Source organism: Branchiostoma floridae, chromosome 15 (assembly GCF_000003815.2).
Source record: "Branchiostoma floridae strain S238N-H82 chromosome 15, Bfl_VNyyK, whole genome shotgun sequence".
Taxonomy (NCBI): Eukaryota; Metazoa; Chordata; class Leptocardii; order Amphioxiformes; family Branchiostomatidae; genus Branchiostoma; species Branchiostoma floridae.
In genome coordinates, this window is record NC_049993.1 from 8230478 (window position 1) to 8251266 (window position 20789).

The 20789-nt window shown below is 39.4% G+C and overlaps 1 protein-coding gene across 1 annotated transcript in view; it reads right to left on the reverse strand.

Annotated features, from left to right (window-relative positions):
* Positions 1 to 10330, reverse strand: part of LOC118431410 (hemicentin-2-like) — a 50217-nt gene extending 39887 nt beyond the window's left edge. Inside the window, exons 1-2 of the mRNA XM_035842622.1 lie at positions 9709 to 10330; positions 763 to 853 (exon numbers count right to left, since the gene is read on the reverse strand). The gene's annotated coding sequence lies outside the window, so the exon portion shown is untranslated. The remainder of the gene's footprint in view (positions 1 to 762; positions 854 to 9708) is intronic.
* Positions 10331 to 20789: the final 10459 nt, after the last annotated feature.

Here is a 20789-nt window from a genome sequence, read left to right on the forward strand (position 1 = left end):
TGAATAGACTGTACAGATACAGCAAAATGTACGGAAATCATAGATCATTGTACAAACTTTGTATGCGTGATAACTTCCACATCCTTACCAGAGTAAGTATTCATGGTATTGTGTTGGAATCTGTAATCTTTAGCGTGTGGGTAATAGCTGTACAGTTATACGGATAGCCTCTCTAGGGCAAGGCGTAAAACCCTTGAGTCTAGCCGCCGTAAATGTGATTCATGCCGTTCAGATGACAGTCTACTCCGTGTTGACCTGGGTTGTATGTGCTGGTATTCAAAAACCTACTGATTTGAAATGCAATCGTAGCTTGCCAACTCCAAGTGCAGAGCGTAAGACGTGCATTTGGAACATGCTCAGTGAACTTATTTGTCCTAATAATGACAGTTGCATCGAATTCATCACCGTCGCCAGTGTACCAGTAGTCTTACTTGTTCTGTAAAAAGTAAACAACCGTCCTCTATTTATGAATTTTCCGATATATGTTAAAACCATTGTCTTGCTGATCCCGTATATAGACGGGATGGACATATACAATGCCTGTGTGTGAGTCCAGTATCTTTACAGGTTTGGGGCATTTTTCACCTACATCTGGCATACCACAGCAAAGCGCATCGATTGGGGAAGTAAATCTGCAGTAGCAGTACGGAGTAGTTCAGGTTTTACTGATCTGTTTAATCATCCAGCTCAGGGGGGTTAAATTGGCCAAAAAAAACCTAAGCAGGACAAGGGTTAAAACCATGACAAAGAACAGAAACTTACCCTTTGTTGCCAGGTACGACTCTCCACCGCCTTGTACAACTTGCCACCCTGGTCCCGATGACTGCAAAATAGGCTCACTGATGACTGTTATCTGCGCAAACATAAGGGGGTATAAATGAATCTAATTGCTTTCTTGACGCCAGTAATTGTTATGAATGCACATTCGAATAATTGGTGCATTTATGAACAAGGCAGGATGACTGCTTTATTACACATGGGGTATATTCCTACTTTATCATTGTTAAAATGCAAAATCGAATGCAAAAATGGTAGAATAATTTCTTTAACATTCTTGAGATGCAATATTACAAAAATAGAGTGCAAAAAGTATAGATACATGCAATATAGACTATTCGTTTCCGGGCATTTGTGGGTGTGCCAATGGCTCGGACAGGCAGTGTGTCAAGTTCGACACGCCCTGTACATAAATCGATATCGCTGGAAATGTAGAGTTTCGGGGTGAATGTGTAGGAATTTCTAACCCGGAAACTTGGCTTTTCATGCAGTGACAATGACTCATGTGCATTGCAATAATGTACGTCTGGGCAAATACTGATGTAGGTATATTTTGGCACGTTATTATCTACCATTATTGTTCTATTTATTGGCATCAACTGTATTCATGATATAGATTGCAATGCTAATAGCATAAATAATGGGAAGCCACTGAAACGAATACAAAATCAATCCATGTTATGCTGGTATTTTGCCAAGAAGCTCCCCTGGACAATACCACTGTCCCAGCTGGGATGTAAGTCAATTAGGGTCATCCGATAAACCCGTAGTGTCATGGAGTTGTTTAGCAAGAAGCCGTGAAGTGTGGAAGAAGTTTTCATTGGAAATTGCTGAGGTTTTCAAACAGTTTTCTAGAAACTGGTCAAGACACACCATTGATAACGTAGCAGATCTTGTTTTTTCACCAATTCAGCTGTTCATTTTGTAAACAACGGCAACACTGTCTTCGGTGACTAAAGAAAGTAAATCAAAAGACGATAGTATTTTCCCAATATATTGATTCTGATAAATGAAGGTGTTGGAATCCATCGACCGACCCACAAGCACAGTTTTCGGCTCGTTGCCTTCAAACGGTTTGCAGATACCCCCGGGACGGTTATTTCAGTTTGAAATACAGAACAATTCAAACAGCCTCAGCCGTTATGTTATATAGACATGCAGGTTATTGGGTCATCTGAGATACGTTTGCAAGCAAAATGGGCGTAATCTTTGAGTGGAAATTTAACAATACAAATGGTAAACATATAGAATGTTCGACATATATGTACATGCAAATATATCCCCACTTGTAATAATTGCTGAAATGACAATATTCCCCGTGCCACTCATACTCAATCTAATTTCATCAACTTTCACGCTAATTGCGATCTTTGTGACCCTGCAATTCCAACTGAGGAGCTCAGACTGTCCCAATTTTATTTTCTTTAATTGCGGAATTCCCGGGGAGGCCCTATAGGGAGAAATTGGGGCATTCAGACACTGGCACAACTAGGCCATACCGCCACCCTCGTCTGACGCATTATTGACCTCATACACAAGTAAATTGGAAGGGGGGCTGAGTTGTCGTGGTCACTGCACCAGGAATCTATCAAAACACACACCAACACACCACAAACACACGCACCGATTGAATTACATTATAAGAAGGAATATATTGATTTTGCGAACGTATGTGGAGTGTCACAGTATCTATGAGTGTATTCTACATTGTGCAATTCTACATTCGACACTGTCGGTTACTACGAAATTTTAAGTTGTCAGCATATGTGAGAAAAACAAAGGTGGTGAATTTAACATCGGGAGATTCGTGTTTCTTGCATACTGTATTAAAACAATCGAAAACCTGCGTTAAAAAGCAATTATAACAATAAAGACAAAAGCTCATCCGCTAAATGACACAGGCTCTGTAGGCAGCAAATTATTTACTACAATTACTTGACAAAAACGAACAGACACGAACCATATACCAGATTTCACGAAATTATGTATATGTATACACAATGTATGTATGATACCGATAACATAGGCGATTTGAATAATGCCATCTGCCTTTCTGCTATTCTCTTGCATCATCTCTCATTACCTCATTGAAAAGCGTTCTGCAGGCCGATTCTAGCTTCCCATGAAAGAACAAACTTTGGTTCACACAGATTTCTGTGACATGCATGGGTAAGTAGCACACATGGCTACCACCGACGTAAATCAGACGATTTGTAAAGCAGACATACCTTCACGTGAGTCCATATGTAAGCTGTCTTTTGGATAATTCGTGTAACATGTATTTGGCCTTTCACAGCTTTCATCTCACAAATACCATATCCCGCGCATAAGCTGCTCAATGTGGAATTTTGAGATAAGACGATGTTATTGTCTCCTTCTTACCGTAACGGTACAGACGCCCGTGACTCTGTACAACTCACTAGCTGCAAACGAGGTTAAGACGATCTCATATATCTTCAGGGTTACGCCATTGAGCACATACGTCACGCTTCTTCGGGAGATTCTCTCGCCAGTTTGTACGAACGTCACTGCTTTAGCCGCTTTTCTGCGAGGCAACTCAAAGATATGTTTTTCACCTGTTTTGCTTTCCCAACCATTTTTCTGCTTATGGTAAAGGTCAAATAAATAAATAGAATTGATTAAAAAAAAGAATGAATAAATTTTGTCTCTGGACACTTTGAGAGTAAATTTTCAAAGTTGGCTCATGTGACGGTTATATAACATGCCACCAACAAAGTTCCGTATCCTTATCCTACTTAAACATTTACGTACAAGTGAATTATTGAGATGAATGTACCTTTACAGGCATAATCCTATTATACTTTCAGCAGTCCTATCCCTACATAATCAGCGGTGGAGGGGCGCATCTCAAAGGGTACAAAAATTGAATTATAACATCAGGTCGTAATCGTTGTTCCTCATGGATGATTTATAAAATGGGAGCTAAATCAACTTATCTAATATTCGTATTCCCTGTCCAATAATTAGGTGAAGTATTAGCAATTGAAGGGTAAACTAAAGGAGAATGATGTCATTCAGAGTAGATCAAAACAGTTTTAGATGTTTCTTCGACCATGAGTCATACAACGTAATATTCATCCACCACAGAACATTGAATGTTATCTATGAAACCCTTTCAACTCATGACATTTAGGCAACTTTGTCTTTATAAACTATGAACATGAACTTCCTATGTTTCCTATGGTGACACCATCTACATAGAGAATATAAAGGATGAATAACGTATTATGAGTACCATTTATATAGTCACGAGGATTTGATCATCTTTCACCAAGTTCCAAATTGCTTGTATGATGTTGAACGAACAAACTGGTAACAAATGCTTTGTTACTCATTGACAACAGACCTTTAAGCGAATTTGTGTCCGTTCTATCACAATATAATATCATCAAATCAAATCATCCGTACAGCGCACATAGCTTGAGATAGCAAACGTACTGTTTACAAACTCATTGACAATATATGTATAAGCTAATTAGTGTCCGTTCTTATACAATATCATCAAATCAAATCATCAAAGCAGCGCACATAGTTTGAGGGAGAAAACTGGTCACAAATGTTTTGTTACTAATTGACAAGACATATAAGCGAATTTGTGTCCGTTCTTATACAATATCATCAAATCAGATCTTCAATGCAGCGCGCATAGTTCAATTACTGTAATGAATAGCTGCACGGTACCATATGGCATGACACAGAAACAGGAAGGTGCGTCTAAAGCTCCCGGTGTACATCATCAGAATCAACAAGGCGCTGTCTCTAGGGAGAGGGGCCGGATGAAGGATGGCCAGATCGAATGGATTCTGACATGTCAAGGCGAGGAGGAGAAGCATATGCACACCCTATTATAGATGCCACGACAGGCGACGTGCGTAGAGCCTCACGGGGTCCATACAGAGTTTGTTTACGACAATATCCCAAGTCGAAGCAATTTTTATGGACTGTAAACCCTGTATGGCGGATGCCTCTGTGTCCGCTGTAAAACGACAGATTAACGAGATGGATTCACCAATGTCACAAAAGTGATAGTAAATATTCATTTTACAACCTGGCAGCATTCAGAAGATCCAAGTGTGCTTTTAATCCTGTTAGTTACAAGTAGTCGTCCCTGATCGCAGTGCCTCACCTTTTGAAGTCGACTTAATAAAAAGTTAACGGCGGGCTTTCAGCAGAGGACATAAAATGTAACATGGCCACAGGCTAGCTGCCACTAGCATGACGAAATAGAATTTCAAATATCAAATAGACTATTGAATTTTTGCATAAAACCATTCGCACGTAGGCGTATGACATCCTGCCAGCTTTCCAGCAGATGGATACTTCTTATTGATTATCATTATGTTTTCATTGTAAACTGATTTATATGTATCTAGTGCTGCCGTGTATATATACTGAAAGCTTGATGTTAATATTGAACTGAGGAGTAGTGGAAATGTCTATTAAGGAGTAAACCGCGATATGCTTCAAGTGTGTGTGCTGGACGTCCTTGACCATGGATCTGGTACTGTCTAACTAACAGTAACATGTCTGTGCTGTTCGTAATGAAAAGTATATATGATTAGAAAATAGAGAGTCCAACAAAACTCCTACCAAAGTTCAGAAAATTAGTACTGGTAGATTCCTACTGAATTACGGACTATGTGGACCAACTGTTGAACCATTTATATCCGACAACCCCCTTCTTTGTGTTGCTCATGAATCAGGCACGATGCCAAAATCTACAGCATCATGCAAAAGCCAACAAAAGCTAAAGGTGGTGCTTCAGAAAGAAAACGATGATAAGTTTCACATGTAGCTTCAACCTTAACTTGATTACCAAATGGCCGTAGATAATTTACATACAAAAGCTTCACTCTACATCATTAGTACCTATGATACATTACCTGACTAGACTTCAGAATTGCGCTATGGTCTGATTGTCACGTTTATTCCCCAGGAACTAGGAGTGAACGAACAGTCTTATAATGTAACTGAAATTTAAGAATAACAGATACAATAGTAAAATACGGACCTTATAGCTTGACCCCATTGCAAGCCTGAGTGATCCGCCTAATCTCTGGAGGTCGAAAGATATAAACTGTTAAGACATACCATACCGAACTCACACAGACAGCATAATCCACCTGATCCAACACTCACCTCGCTATCTGTACCCTACGCTTGCAAATAACGGCACATCATGAAAGAAGATGTGGTTACTAATAAATCTGTACAAGAGGATCATTGAAGTTTCTTCGGGAAATTCACATTTAGTTGTTATCAACATGACGTATGATTAACTATAGGTTTAAACCTTTGAGCACAGCGATAATTCAGCTCACCGGAAGCTTTTGGGGACCGACGTTTCTGTTCCCTTGTCAGCCAGCAGGATCTCATGACGTACGTCCACGTCACATTCCTCCATTACACCAATGTACCATTGAGTACATCTAGCATGACCACGTGATGAAAAGCATAAAGTTGATTTACTGCCAAAGAACTCCCATTCACGGTATGCATGTTTCTGAGATCTTCACCCCGTAGCAAAATGAATATCTGCCATACCTTATTTGTTTTTTTCAGGTAATTGGAAAATTTGTGCAATTCTTCCTAGGCCCTTCTAAGATCGTCAAATCAATCTATTATAGAATATATGGGACGTTTTATTTTCAACAGTCTTCAAAGAAGAAGCCAAACCCCGCAATAGAATCGTAGGTCTTAGTACCCTATTCTGTACAGTATGAACATTCAACGCATTATTTGCATGTTAAAATTTAGATTATTTACCTGTATTTAGACCACATTCAATCATTCATGTATCTAATTTTCTTTAACTTGCAATTAGCCTCATGGGCATGAATTTTCAATAAAATATATTTCATTATTTTACGTTAAAAATGTAAGAACATACATGGAATATTACTATCGTGTCAGGCTTCAAGTCACGTAGCGTCACCATAAAGCATTGTAACGCTGTCTGAACAGGACAGCATTAGACGTCATTTTACTGCGTCAAATCGATCCGAATGAAGCGCTGGTATAACAGTGTCTGTCAGATGGCCTCTGGCACACACTCTGAAATGTCACACCGTTCGTGTTGGACAGCTAGATTGCACAGAAAGGGTTTGTATAGATGGCACGAAAAGGGTTCGTATTTGTACAAGCAATGTCTCAGAATGGCTAAACTGTCGAACCATAACTGTGTTCAAGGCAAAACTGAAAATTGGCCGGTATGCTAATGCCTAAATTAATCATGCGAACTTGATTCTATTTGGAGGATACACACCAGCATCTAAGGGCAAAGACGGTACTTAATCATTCTTGCAAATATGGCATCACCATTGTCTGATTTTATTTGAAAACCTCTTGGTGAGCTGTGAGCTTAAGAATATGCCTGTGCATGCCATAGATCTAATTTGATGTTTTCCGTGTGCATAAACTGTCTATGTGGGGATTATCACGTCTCTACCAGGGCTCAAATCTGTCTGAGCGGAATTGTACATTCCGAGCACATAGATGTTCACATACCATGAAGACCAGAGGCAAGAGATAGATTCTCTCATTAACGGGACGTAGCTTCCAATTACCTCCAGAATGGCTTATTTGCCCTTAATGTGTTTTATATTCACATTCCGACATCTATCCTTGCCTTGGCTCTCGCATGAATGAGTTGACGAATGCGAAAAATGTGTTAGAATGAATTGATGAATGTGAGAAAGGTGCTTCCGAGCAATAGACTTTGGGATTCGGAAGAGAACAACGATCCTCAGGCACGGACTGTTAAATGGACAAGAAGAAAACGGAGGTGAAAAGTTCTCTTCAATATTTAGAAGAAAAAAAAACGTATTGACACCTTTGTTCTCTCCTGACGACATTCCCTCCCCCGCGTACATACACACTGACTTGCCATACAGGTAAGGTGAACACTATGATAAAAACAGATTTTTTATGATCATTCTCATTCATTACAATTTGCTCAACCATATGATTTCTGTCAGAAGCCCTTCGCTGGGTACAATCCTCGTATCTGACGATGGAGAGCGTAACAAGTATCTTAAGCATAATCCAGAAGTCAGAATAATAAGAAAATTCATTACCATGAATGTAGGCTTTACTAAGAAGAAGTGAAAACCACGATCTCGAATAAGTACCGTACTTCTCTACTACCCTGACAAAAGTAATGACCTTTCCGTGGCACAGCTATAACGTTTTCCCAGGATCGCAATTCTTTATCGTTGTGTCCAATGAGGCGAATAAGTAGGAAACTGGGACTGCATAAATCCCCACCCTTCATCTATGCCTATGCCACGGCTATGTTATCATTAGACGGAGTTTCGTTTCCGGAGGGGCGAGCGGGTCAGGTGGGAAAATATCTGATTTTTTTTTGGTAATCAAGTCGCCTTTCAAGTTTTTTTGGACGAAAAATACAAGATATTTTCTTATATATATTTTGCCTTGATGCACTTGGCTTTCTTTCTCAGCCAGCACATGATCCTTGTGCGTTTGCACCCAGCGATGAAATTTGAATGCGGTACAATCGTCCTTTGCCATTTGGCAGCAGACCACCACTAAAAACGTGACAGAAAAAAACGCCCCCTCACCATCATGAGCTGTTAGCTTAATTGCAGTCCTGACAAGACGCACAACACGACCACGCGATCAATGGTCCATTTCCTGGACGAGATTGGTACAAGGGCTTCTGGGTGGACGTTAGCATTTACCACCGGCAGTTAGACAGTGGCCTCTTGGAGCTGAGGTGTATAATGGGTTATTCAAATGCCGGGCTGGAAACTGGTTTGGCAACCCGATGGTTTCGGGATCGTATCATAACAACGACCTGGATTAGATCGGTTTCAACAGTCGAAAACACTACGTAGATCAACATAGACATTGTAGCTTGTCTTAGTAATAACCCCTTTCCAGTAGGACGGCGCTCTTGCCGCGCTCTCTCTGCGACCTAAATTTGACAGATAGCTCAACGAATTCTACAGAAAAGAAACGAATATTTTTTTTACATTATGTGTGTTTTGTTGTCTTCTCAGTCACACTTTTACGTTTTGTATGATATACTCAGTGTGAAAATGAAGGTTACAGATATCCTATTTAGGTCGCAGTGAGAGTGCAGCGCGATCGCCGTATAGTGGAAAGGGGGCCTAATATATCTGGTAGCAGAAAATGTTATAAATTAACGACGACGTCTACCTACAAATAGACTTTAATTTTGCCCAGTGCTATCAAATTGTCTTCCAACTAGATTCCTTTCACGTGACACCTGTCTAATAACACGGCACCTCGTAATGCTATATGACAGGTCCATCTGGTTGTGTATCATTCTATATTAACTGACTAATGGGAAACATAAATCAATTTACGGATCTGTAATATTGTTATTCAATAGAATGGACTAGAGTTTTTCTCTAACATGAGATGTTTATCCTTGAACACACACTAAAGCGTAATGTTTTCTGTGGATGTTGTAGAGATTGCTTACACTGATCCATGCATGCGGATTAATTTTGCACACAAACGCAACAGAACTGTGCATCAATCCATCATTGTCATAAGAATGAATTAGTATCTAGTTCGGCGTAATATGTGAGGTAAACAGGTCTTATTTTCTGATTCCAATCTCTAAATTCCAAGTGCTTACCAAGCATTTACCTAGATGTCATCACCAACAAGGGTGATTCCGTAATGAAAAAGATCTGTCAAATATTTCTAGTACATGTAGTAAAGCTGTACAGTAGTAATTCTTCACACATTGAAAAAATGGAATCTTCTTATACAACAGAACTACACTGTTAAAGTAAATGCTCATAATCACAGAAAATCTCTAATACGTTTAATGTTCGACTATCTACGATACCGTTAATGCTTCAGGCAATTGTGTCTCAATATCCTCAAGATACTTTCCAGTCAAGACGTACTTACGTTAGCGATCGCTGACTAGCTCCATCTTGGACCGCCCTGTCGCTCTCAGAGATGGAAGGAAATGCCTGTTGTTAGAATGAACTATCCCTAGCTGTAGCTCTCTGGTGTTGGACCGACGCCACACACACTGCAACCGAACGAGCTGCTCTAACTGCAGAACTGAAGCAGATCCCCTCGCGTAACGACGCAGCCTGTTTCTCCGGACCGTAGAGCAGAAATAGCCAATTAAGGTAACTGCACGGCCACTCCAGCGCAGAGCGGCGCTACATTGTTATGGCTCTCTCTCCGTGGGGAGAAAAGGAGCAAACGAGCCTGTCAATATATCAGAGTATAAAAGGAGCCCGTGCGAGGGGATAACCATATTAGGTCCGCTATATTTCACGCATTGGAAACTAGGTCGGAGGACACATGTATGTATTAAACAAGTGAAATAGGCACGAATCCAGAGATGAGATAAAACATATACAAGCCCTAACCTGGGTTTCACGTGCGTTGGGAAGGTCCGTTCTATTACACATTAATGATAAGAAAGCGAAATGGAGCTATGGGGGTCACACAGAGCGATTGGATTTCATCTGTCAATGCCAGATTCGTACTTCCCTGGTGAACGCGTGGGAAATTATCCGCCAGCCCAGCGCTGCGGTTTCCGCCCCAGACATCAGCATTATGCATACATTTACATCTCTCCTCCAGACATGCCCATGCGCATGCGTGTACGGTTATAAACATCGCGCGGTGATACCGTGGGTAAGATTATCACGCATTGGGGAAGGAGCTAATCCACACAGGGTATCCGCCATGGTTCCTGGCGATGAAGCAGTTAAAGGATCTCAAGGGAAATGTGAATGCGTTCTACCAATCCCGGAGTTAGTCCCGCAAAACTGCATGTATACTCTCAAAGTGGAGGTTAGGCTCCGGCCTTTTTTTACGTTCCTTTGGCGTTTTCATCGAAATTTCTATTTTGTACCGTTTTGACAGATTTGACAAAATAGAAAACCCTATAAAACCTAAAACCTAAAACGTATAAAAAGAAAAAAGCCGGAGCCTAACCTCTGCTTGAAACAAAGCAAAACTACTGTAAGCACCAACTGACGTGAACTGTACACTGGACTATCATAGTGACTGATCTAAGACATGATTAAAGCAGACTAATGACCTCTTCCGTCGACACTTATATCATCTATCAAAGTTGACTACAAAGGAGGAGAAGCATTTGTGCCGTTGCTTTGATTCCAAAAGCTCACTGTAATACGAGTGATACCGTGCCGAGACTAAGACATTTAAGTGCAGTGTTACTGCCTCCGTATTGCCGAGATAGAGTCAAGTGGTTAAAACATATGGTGTTTACATTGACATTGACTTGAAATAAGACAAAACATTTGCTATCCTAGCTAGACGAATACTATAGTGTTAGACCCTCGCATTTTGCAAGCAAATTGCCTAATTGGTAATAAGCACAACTAAAGTATGATTCCATTACTTTAGATTATTAGAATTTACAAATTAAAACACGTCGTTTCTAATTCAATGACATAATATTATATTATGCACAACGCACTTAATAACATAACGCAGATAATTGATAAGGCATATTAAAACTGGTGTGAACCATTCATATTATCAGATCTTTATCTATCCTCTATTCAAGTAATGCTAGCGGCAATATTGTTTCCACCTCGTTAGCAACATATAAAGATGGCAACAAATTAGCCATAAGAACAGAATGGAAATCAGGGGGTGTTTGAAGCACTAGTAAATCAACAGCGATGACTCCTTATTGTATTTACTGACAACAGTACAATAAGTAACGACACATGATTCCCGCACTTTATAGCATTCATTAGTATGATGTTTTTGTTATTTATGTTTATTCGACATCTTAGACGATTAATTGTTTTGTTTAACCCGCATTTGTATTGTATGCCATGCTGGGGTGAAAGCCAGTAAAGAGGAGAGACACCTGTTCTATATCACCCCATCGACATATGTGATAAATTAATATAGAAAAAGTGAAAAAAACATCCCCTCTACTCTGCAACCACTGGTCTACAACGCGATAGTGCTAGTATATACATATATATATTTATCTCAAGGATTAGAATGCAACAATAGCAAGCCCAACAACTCGAAAGCCACAGGTCTACAACGCGACATTATGTAAATCAATGTAGGAATTCTGATGGATTCAGGACATGGCGTTCATCGATCAGGCACCGTGGGGAGACGCCTGGTGCTGCCGGCTGGGGAGCATAATTGTTGGTGCCGCGAAAACAAGACTATGTTTCTATCCAGACTCAACACGATGGGGGCGTGATTGTTACCTTCGTAAGTGGAACCATTTTGCCAAAGCTACACGAAAGCGTAAGTTGGATAAAGGATAAGATGAAGTTACACGCATTGGAAGGACAGTGGTTTTCAAATATTCAGTTAAGTCGTTCTTGCAGAAGGAAAGCAATGTAACTTGATGACTTGAGTCTGACAACGTAAGCAACCAGAAATAAACATGGGATAAACATCGAGTCATTATGTTTGTGGCTGTTTAGATTGCCTTTTTATTTTCCAAAATGTTATGTATAGAATGTAAGATAGCTATTAGTGTCATATCATATAACATTAAAGTAGATCGTAAAGCAATATATAAACTGCAATATGAAACAATGCAATAATAAGTGAGAAGAGCACGATGTGTAACTGAAACCCTCATCAAGAACACAACGCGCAGAGGTAATATTCCGGTCACATACCCCAAGCGTTATCTGTTCGTGATTTATAAATTCTCACTGACTTTATTTGGTCTGCTCACTGGCGCGTTGTATAACGTGATATGTGAGGGAGGGCCTGCAGACCAAATCTGGTCAATTTTATGCATCGCAGATTAATGTGAAAATCAGAGTTTATTTCAGGTCAAAAGAGATACTGCGTAAATCATGTCAAGGGTACCAGTCATCTATTCTTCCTGCATTATGATTCTACTCTTAAAGTGGTATCTCATTGCACTTGGGGAACCGGTGCGGCACTGCGGGGTTCGTTCACTGCGGTACTGTTCATCGATTTCTTTTTTGCAATTTAAATATTTCGTAACACGTAAAAGTATGACTTAGTTAGAAGACAACAAAATACAGAATACATAAGAAAATTGATTTCTTTCCTTATCTCTGAAATTCGTTGAGTAATCTTTCGAATCCCTCAGTGCCGCACCAGTGCCGCAAGTGCAGTGAGATATCACCTTTAACATTGGATCTTGGTATCAGATTGAAGTAAATGTTTTACATGATTCATGGAGTTAGGCGCAATATGTGCGATGGCTTATGTAGGATAAGATAGACATAACCGAACCTGTAAAAGGAACTTTACAAGTTTTTTGATCATGATGTATAGAATAGAAGTTTACGATGAATGAAATTATTAACTTCCCCGCAGTGGGATCTCCGCGATAAGCAATGCATCACGGTACTAATCACCACTCAAATAAAAATGAAAGCCGCTCATTTTACTTGTGTCACATAGCAATAAACATAGATGCATCAAACGTTACGGCTGAACACAGATGTTTTGTGCCGTGCATGTTAATTCTATCTCCTTCATATTAAAAAAAGACACGCATTTCTTTTACAATGCTTCGAATCAGTAGGGCCCGTTCACACTTGAGTATATATTCAAATTTGTATGCGTTCCGTATTGATATCTTTTGACGTAGGTTTTACGACCGAAGAAACTTTCGGTTTGATAAACAACAAATAATGGCGGTCAAAGTAAAAGACAACTTCTTTCATGCAAACTTGACCTAAACCAAAATAATGCCAATCGCAATTCATATATATATGGACTGGAAAACACCCACAAGTGTGAACGAACCCTTACGTGCTGAACGCCAGCCAGAACGATTACTATCAACATAAAAAATCATTAAATGATTGAATTATGAATAAGTTGAACCATACTCAAAAGAGAATTTGATTAGGCTACAAAGGTTTGGATAAAATAGTCTGTTGCCAAAACCGGAAAGGACTGGCATTTAGCCAATTTAATTACCTGAGACTTAACCAGAATGAAAGGCGTGAATATTAAGTCATTCCTAACACGTCTTAAACAAATCGTATCCGCAGTGCGATTGCAATTACAGGATACTGATGTTTTCCAGTTGACTGTGTTATCGTCATGCTGTTAAAAGCACGGAGGGAATGAATCGGTGAGAATTAAGCTATGGAAACAAGTCGTTGAATACAACTCTCACATGTAAACCTGCCTCAAAACCTTGTCTTTTTGAACACATAACGCAAAATAATTTGCAATAAATCCCCAAAACAAGAATCTGGCATTGAAATAAACACAATACATACACATATGGCGTATGAAATGTTCCGTAGCTTAGAAGTACAAAGTGAACGTCTGTGTTGTATACAACTCTCACATGTAACCCAGTATTTAACTCTGCTTCGAACCTTGTCTCCTAAGAACACATTATGTAGAATACTGTGCTATAAACCTTGTCTTTTTGAACACATTAAGTAAAATAGTTTGCAATAAATCCCCAAAACAAGAATCTGACATTAAAATGAACAAAATATATTCACATATGGCTTATGAAATATTCCATAGCTCAGAGGTATAAAGTGAACGTCTGTGAGAAGAAGCTAATCTGAATAATTGTTCCATCATGTCGTGCATAAACTATGACATCCCCTCATGTTACGGATGATCACCCTTTGGTTATCCGGCTGGTTGGAAGGAATAGCAAATGATGGTAGCCACTTTGTTCATAAAATTTTCACCCTACATCAAAGTGAAAATTTCTACGGATTAATCAGTGATAGCTGAACGAAACTGGCGTGGAGATTTATTTGTGGATAGCAGATTGGTCTGTATCTAACTGACTTTGATACACGTTGAAATTCGAGGTGGACTTTAGCTATAGGTTGTATCTCACTACACTTGTGGCACCGGTGCTGCACTGCGGGGTACGTTCACTGCGGCACCGTTGTGTTTTCGACGATTTTTATAATTTAGATATTACGTAATACATAAAAGTATGACTTGGAAGACAAAAAATATACACAAAACGTAAGAAAATTCGTTCTTTATCTCTGAAATTAATAATCTTTCGAACACCGCAGTGCCTCAGCGGTGCCCTAAGTGCATTGAGATACCATATTTACCACAGTATTGTGTTTGATGTATTGGGCGTAATGATCTATATTTTTTTCCTATTTCTATTCTTAGATAATGGTGCGTTGATATATTCCCGTGAGGCCTAGCGATTAGACAACTATAGGCAGTTGTAGACTATGAATAATTTACAGGTCTGTTGTTTTAGCATTATCAACGTTTTTCATCTATTTCAGTCAGAACTATGAGGTTATTCTCGCCAACTCTGTAGTCATGATGGAAAGCCCATTGCCCCTAGCACCTTCAGCATAACGATAATGTCTAATGTACTGAATCCAGTCCTGCGTAGCTTATAGAGTACTGCAACAGAGTATCTTCGTAGTTCTATTGATACCCCCTCTCTGTTTCAGTCTGTCTATTAATAAGATCGGACCAAATTTAGAAGCTGCGAAGCATAACACTCCATATCACACGTCTTAGCCATTCTATGAGTTATTCTTATGGGCGAGATAATGCTCGTGATGGCGTATCTAGGTTTGAAGGGGGAAATCTTAAAGGCGTGGTCAAAAAGCCGCAATTAAATGTTGACGAAAAGTGACCTGTATGCAACATGACTGCCCATGTTAGTGCTTAGTTGTAAGCGTCTGACCTCCAAAGTAAATTTTATTTAATTAAAAAGTACTTTTCTTACGAGTTGTTTGTAAGTAAATGGTACTTTAATACCCGAGGCCCATTAACACTCGGCTCACATTCGCAAGTCCACGTGAAATATGAACCTAAATTGCGTTGTTAAAAGCACATGACAGTCTGAATTAGGCTAAATGACCCGCGTGGGAACAAAATGAGGTTCATGTCCACATGAATTTATGTGATTACAAACCAAAGTAACAGGAAGTCCGCTAGGTACAATTAAAACAAGTTGCAGTGCCTTTAATGCTAAAGACGTGTAGGCCGAGGGAAGAAGCTCTGCGCTTCCAGGAAATGCGAAAGTTACGTAAAATAAAAATGACCAAAATAAGCCAACAGGATGATCCAATGTTTCCGGGTATCCGGCTAACCCTAGTAGAAATGTCTCGATCCTAGCCTTTTTGGCGCCAACTGCTGGACTGGCAAAGTGATGAAAACGTTATAGAATCGCTCTCAACACATGTATATGGATATGTGTACAATGTATATAAGCTGTATGAATACTGGCGGCTGAAAATATATGAATTACGTAGTTGTGAATTGTTACGCTTTATTTGTTAGAAAAATTAATTAGTCCGTAAAGTGAAAGGTAAAAAAAAACACAGAATGCATACCTACAAGCTCCATATCATTCATGACCATTATCGGATATAGTGTGGGGAAAACTAGTGTGGGATTGTGACAGTCTATGTGTAATCAGGTAAACAAAGTTGACCTATAAATGACCTTTGTCAGAGGTTATATCAGACCCCCCCCCCCTCCCTCTTTTCTTTTACAGTGCGAAAGTCACCTTGTCATGGCTGAGCGCTGCGTTAGACCGGGAACACTCTTTCAGTCTTCATACGTCCTGCTCAAAACGGATTGCCTGCCACAGATGAAACTCACAGACGAGTGTGAGGTTTGAACAGGAATATCGAAGCAGTGGCAAGCAGCAAAGGTCAATATGTGCGCCTGATGACCGTAATAGTGTTGCATGTCGCCTGGTGACACAAATAGTGTCGCCACAATTAGTGTTTGCTTCCCAGTTCATATGTTGCTCAAAATGTATTATCTGATACAAGAATTTAAAAAAAAAATCGTATATAAGTAAGCTATTCCGTAGACTACCGCATCTATACCTCCTACATATTTTCTACATTGTACAGACAGACAAAACTTTAATTGGTAATATCTAGTCAAACATGTTGCGAGTCAGGCTTCAAATCTCCTACGGAGGCGTACTTTTTAAAGCAATATTGTTAAGGCATACCTCCTTTCATCCTTCGTGCATAATTCCATCGCACATTTCTCAAAGCGAAGCGCTGTCCACCCACCATACAACTCTGCCTACCCCATGATCAGCAACGTTGAAAACAGGACGGACCCATTACACGAAATGGACCGGAACCATCGACAGATTGCTTAAGAACGTGCGTGGCTGTGAAATGACAAAGATCTTCGATGACATTTCATCATGTAGGGTAATAAGGTTACCCTCCCACAAATTATGCACATCATCGCTAGTATGCCATGGAAGCAACTTATAAACACACATAACTAAAGAGCTCAACACTAGTACTGGAGACTTGACTCCAAGCCAAAAAGTGCCTAAGACCATAACAAAAGTCAACCTACTATATGCGCACGCGGAAGTAAGTATTGATATGAGGTCAATACCGGTACTTCGCCAGAAAGCTTCAATTCGACACGGCTAGTTTCACACATTTATCACCCCATATGGTTCACAGTGGATTAAAAGGATTCATTCGGGCAATGGGTCGTGGACAAAATATTTTGCTCATATAAACTTAGTGAAACGTACAGAATTATCACAAGGAATCCTGTGTAATGAGACACTGCTGTAACTAACAAAAAACAATCAGCTTAGAACATGGATTACAGAAGCTTCAGTGCTCTCTTTCCATAAACAGCTACTAGTTTACATCTGACCTGCTTTGGGCTTGATGCTAAAGAGAATGCACAACACTAGTTTAGAATTGCTGCGTGTACAGTTTTATTGTACAACTTAAACATTTTTGTTAAGAAGGCATTTCCATAATTACTTTAAACAGCGTCACCCAGCGAACCAGCAGGCCTTCACAGAGCCCTTCTTGTATACCATGAGATGCGAAGTACAGTGGTGCTCGAAGGTTCACCGTGAGGCCAGCATGTGAAGGCTGGACAGTAAACAAACAAACACCAGTACGTGAAAACTTTTGAATGGAGGTAACAAGACCACCTTGCCGATTCGTTACAAAAAAACGATCATCTATATTCCAGTATACCTGGATATTTACGACAAAAATGGATTAATCAAGCAACTGAATATGATTTGGGAAACAGACCGTTTCCAAAATCATATCTCGTTACTTGAGATCTTATTAACTGGATGTCTAACCTTCATCGACGTGCTTGGATATTCTTTTGCATGTAATTATGTAGTAAAATAGGAAAATTATAGTTGTTTCTTCAAAGATATTTATATCTTTGTAGGGTTAACAGGCCGTTTGTTCTTATGACATCAATGATATAAAGATAGTCCAATCTTGTGCCTCTTAATTGCCCTTTATTCATTAGCTAGCGTCAGGAAATTAGAAATCAAAACGATGAATTATGAGACGAAATACACATGACTTGAATACAATAAATGTTATTGGTATGGGTACCATAATTTCCCCCAGGCTAAGCTTTTAACTTTCCATGAACAAGTACAAGTTCTAATCACCAAGTAACGATTCACGTCTCGGGAGACTAAACCAGGCCCTCAGCATGGGTAAAACGTGTGCCTTTATTCCTGACTTAATTGGTTTTAATCGTCACCTTCCAAAGTGCACAATCCGTGAGTTTTCCCTCAGGAACTTGAGATGCATTGAATCCCAATCGCCAGGGACCTGTTGAAAATGTGCATTGTATACCGACAGCAGTGATCAGCATCCCATTATTTGGGACTAAATTGATAAAGTTTGGTTTGAACTTTATAAATAATGATTTATCTATCTATTATTTCACATTTTTAGCAAAACTGCAAGGTACAAAATTTGCAGGTAATAGACTAAATTATCAGGACATCACATCGAGTTACATTAGTAAAACATAACGAAAATTATCTAATTATTTAAAAAAATATTAAATTAAATACCATATCTCTTTCAGGCTGCTGATTATGTCAAACACATTGCAAAAGTAATCCCTCGAAACTTTTCTTGATCAAGATATTGGATGTCGGTATTTCGATGTCTATTATTTGGATAGTGAATACCACGCAGCATGATGTTACTAAATATCAGGCATGTGTCCTTCATTGAGCTATTTTCCATTCTTTACTAATTGACCTGCCAAAGTAAACCCAATTTATGCCATAGCCATGCAACACCAGAGCAAGGTGCCAATTATATCCAGTTTAGGGTTTGCAATAGTAGGAGAAGCAGTCTCCCGTCTAGTTAGACAATTTCAGAGATAAAGAACGAAGTTTCCTACGTTTAGTGTACTTTGTTGTCTTCCAGGTCATACCTTTACAAATTACACAATATCTAAATCATTAAAAAAAAATCGGGGAAAATAACACAGCAGTGAACAAACCCCGCAGTGTCGCATCGGTGCCCCAAGTGCAGTTTGATACCACCTTATTAGATCTCCTGGAACTACTGAGGAAATCAAACGTAACTCACAGCGGACGATGCCCTTTCTCGGGGATCTACTCTTGGCACAATCAGAGATGTCTGCCAGACACAAGTAGACTAAGGGCCGGAGGGCGCCCTTCCGAGAATGGCAAATGAAGCCATTGTGGAGCCAAAGTTGATCCGTGCAGTTTGTCACTGTTCGGTGCCAAGGGAACGCACATATCGCACATGGGCATCATCCAAGTCCTGAAAATTGTGCTGCTGCGATGATAGAAGGTCGTTGTGAAGTTAAACATGAGATGTAATGATCCATATCGTCTGACCCGTCTACCATAATGTCATCGGTAGAGGATGAGTCATCTATCTGTAAGATGAATGATCATGCGGTAGGCAGGTTTCAAGTCGTATGTCACGAATGGTTAAAGAATTATGGAAATTTCAGATATTTAGTTAAAATCTGACCCGCTGACATAATGTCGTCGAGAGAGGATAAGTCAAAATACACGTCTAGCGGATGTAGCATAGCCGCCAGGCAGTCCTGAAATATGGGGGGGGGGGGGGCATACGAGATGTTTTAGCTCTGTAGTATCTTTTGCTGTAAGTCAAGAATAATTCCTCTGTCATTACTAAAAATACTTGAAATATTCAGTCCTGGTAAGGTTTGAATTATCATTATTATTCCAAAATATGCAAAAGGCTAGCTATTTGTTGTTTGCTTTTTTCAAACGTTTGTAAAGATATTAAAAAAATCAAAATACGCACAATTAGTTCTACATCTTTATTATAAATATTTGATTACATTTTACATAGAAATTAACTACGACTTTGACGTTGCTGACGTCACACTTCCGTTCAGGCCACGTGACTTTGGCCTCGGGTCATTTCAACTTCATAAGGATCATAGGATTGATCGAAAAGTTATTTGTATTCGCCTTAGATTATGTACGTAAATAGAGTGCATTTTTTAGACTCAAAAAGATGAAAGCAAATAGATTCCGTGTGGCACAGTCATAGCGATATATCAGGATATCGGTAATGTGTTATGTAACAATATATGTTTGCAATGATATAAGGGAAACTCGTACATCGCCAGAGGATTTAATGATAATGATAAACGGGGACAACGATTACCAATTTCCGGAAATACATTCCGTTGCAATCCGTTACTATGTCTTTAAGGCATTCACTGACTCACAAGTGAGTGAACATATGTCATCAATCAGGCAGCCAACTCTGTAATTGTGTCTGATTAGCTATCTTTCGTACATTGTGAAAGATTGAAAAATCATCCAATTCAACTTCATATACTAGAATATGCTTCCTAGATATAGGAGATATTTCATGAGTGCACAGCTGAAATAATTGGTTGATTTTGAATTATTATTTTAAGCTTTTCATCGCAGTTTGATCAGAAAATTTTTCACACACTTTCCCGAGGGACTCATTTGCCTTGTCTCATATACATCATATACAAGATCAAGATGAATGTCACATCCCCATGCTAAATTGTTGACTTAAGCTCTTTCAGTGAAATAAACTAGATAGATTTTCAGAGTGTTGAGTTATGCCCCTCCTCGGTGCTATATAACTAGACGACTAGAGGGACGAACGACATGACTCTTTATTACTCCATATTCTCTCCAACGTCATTTAGTGACATAAACTAGTGTGAGAGCTTTACTCATCGGA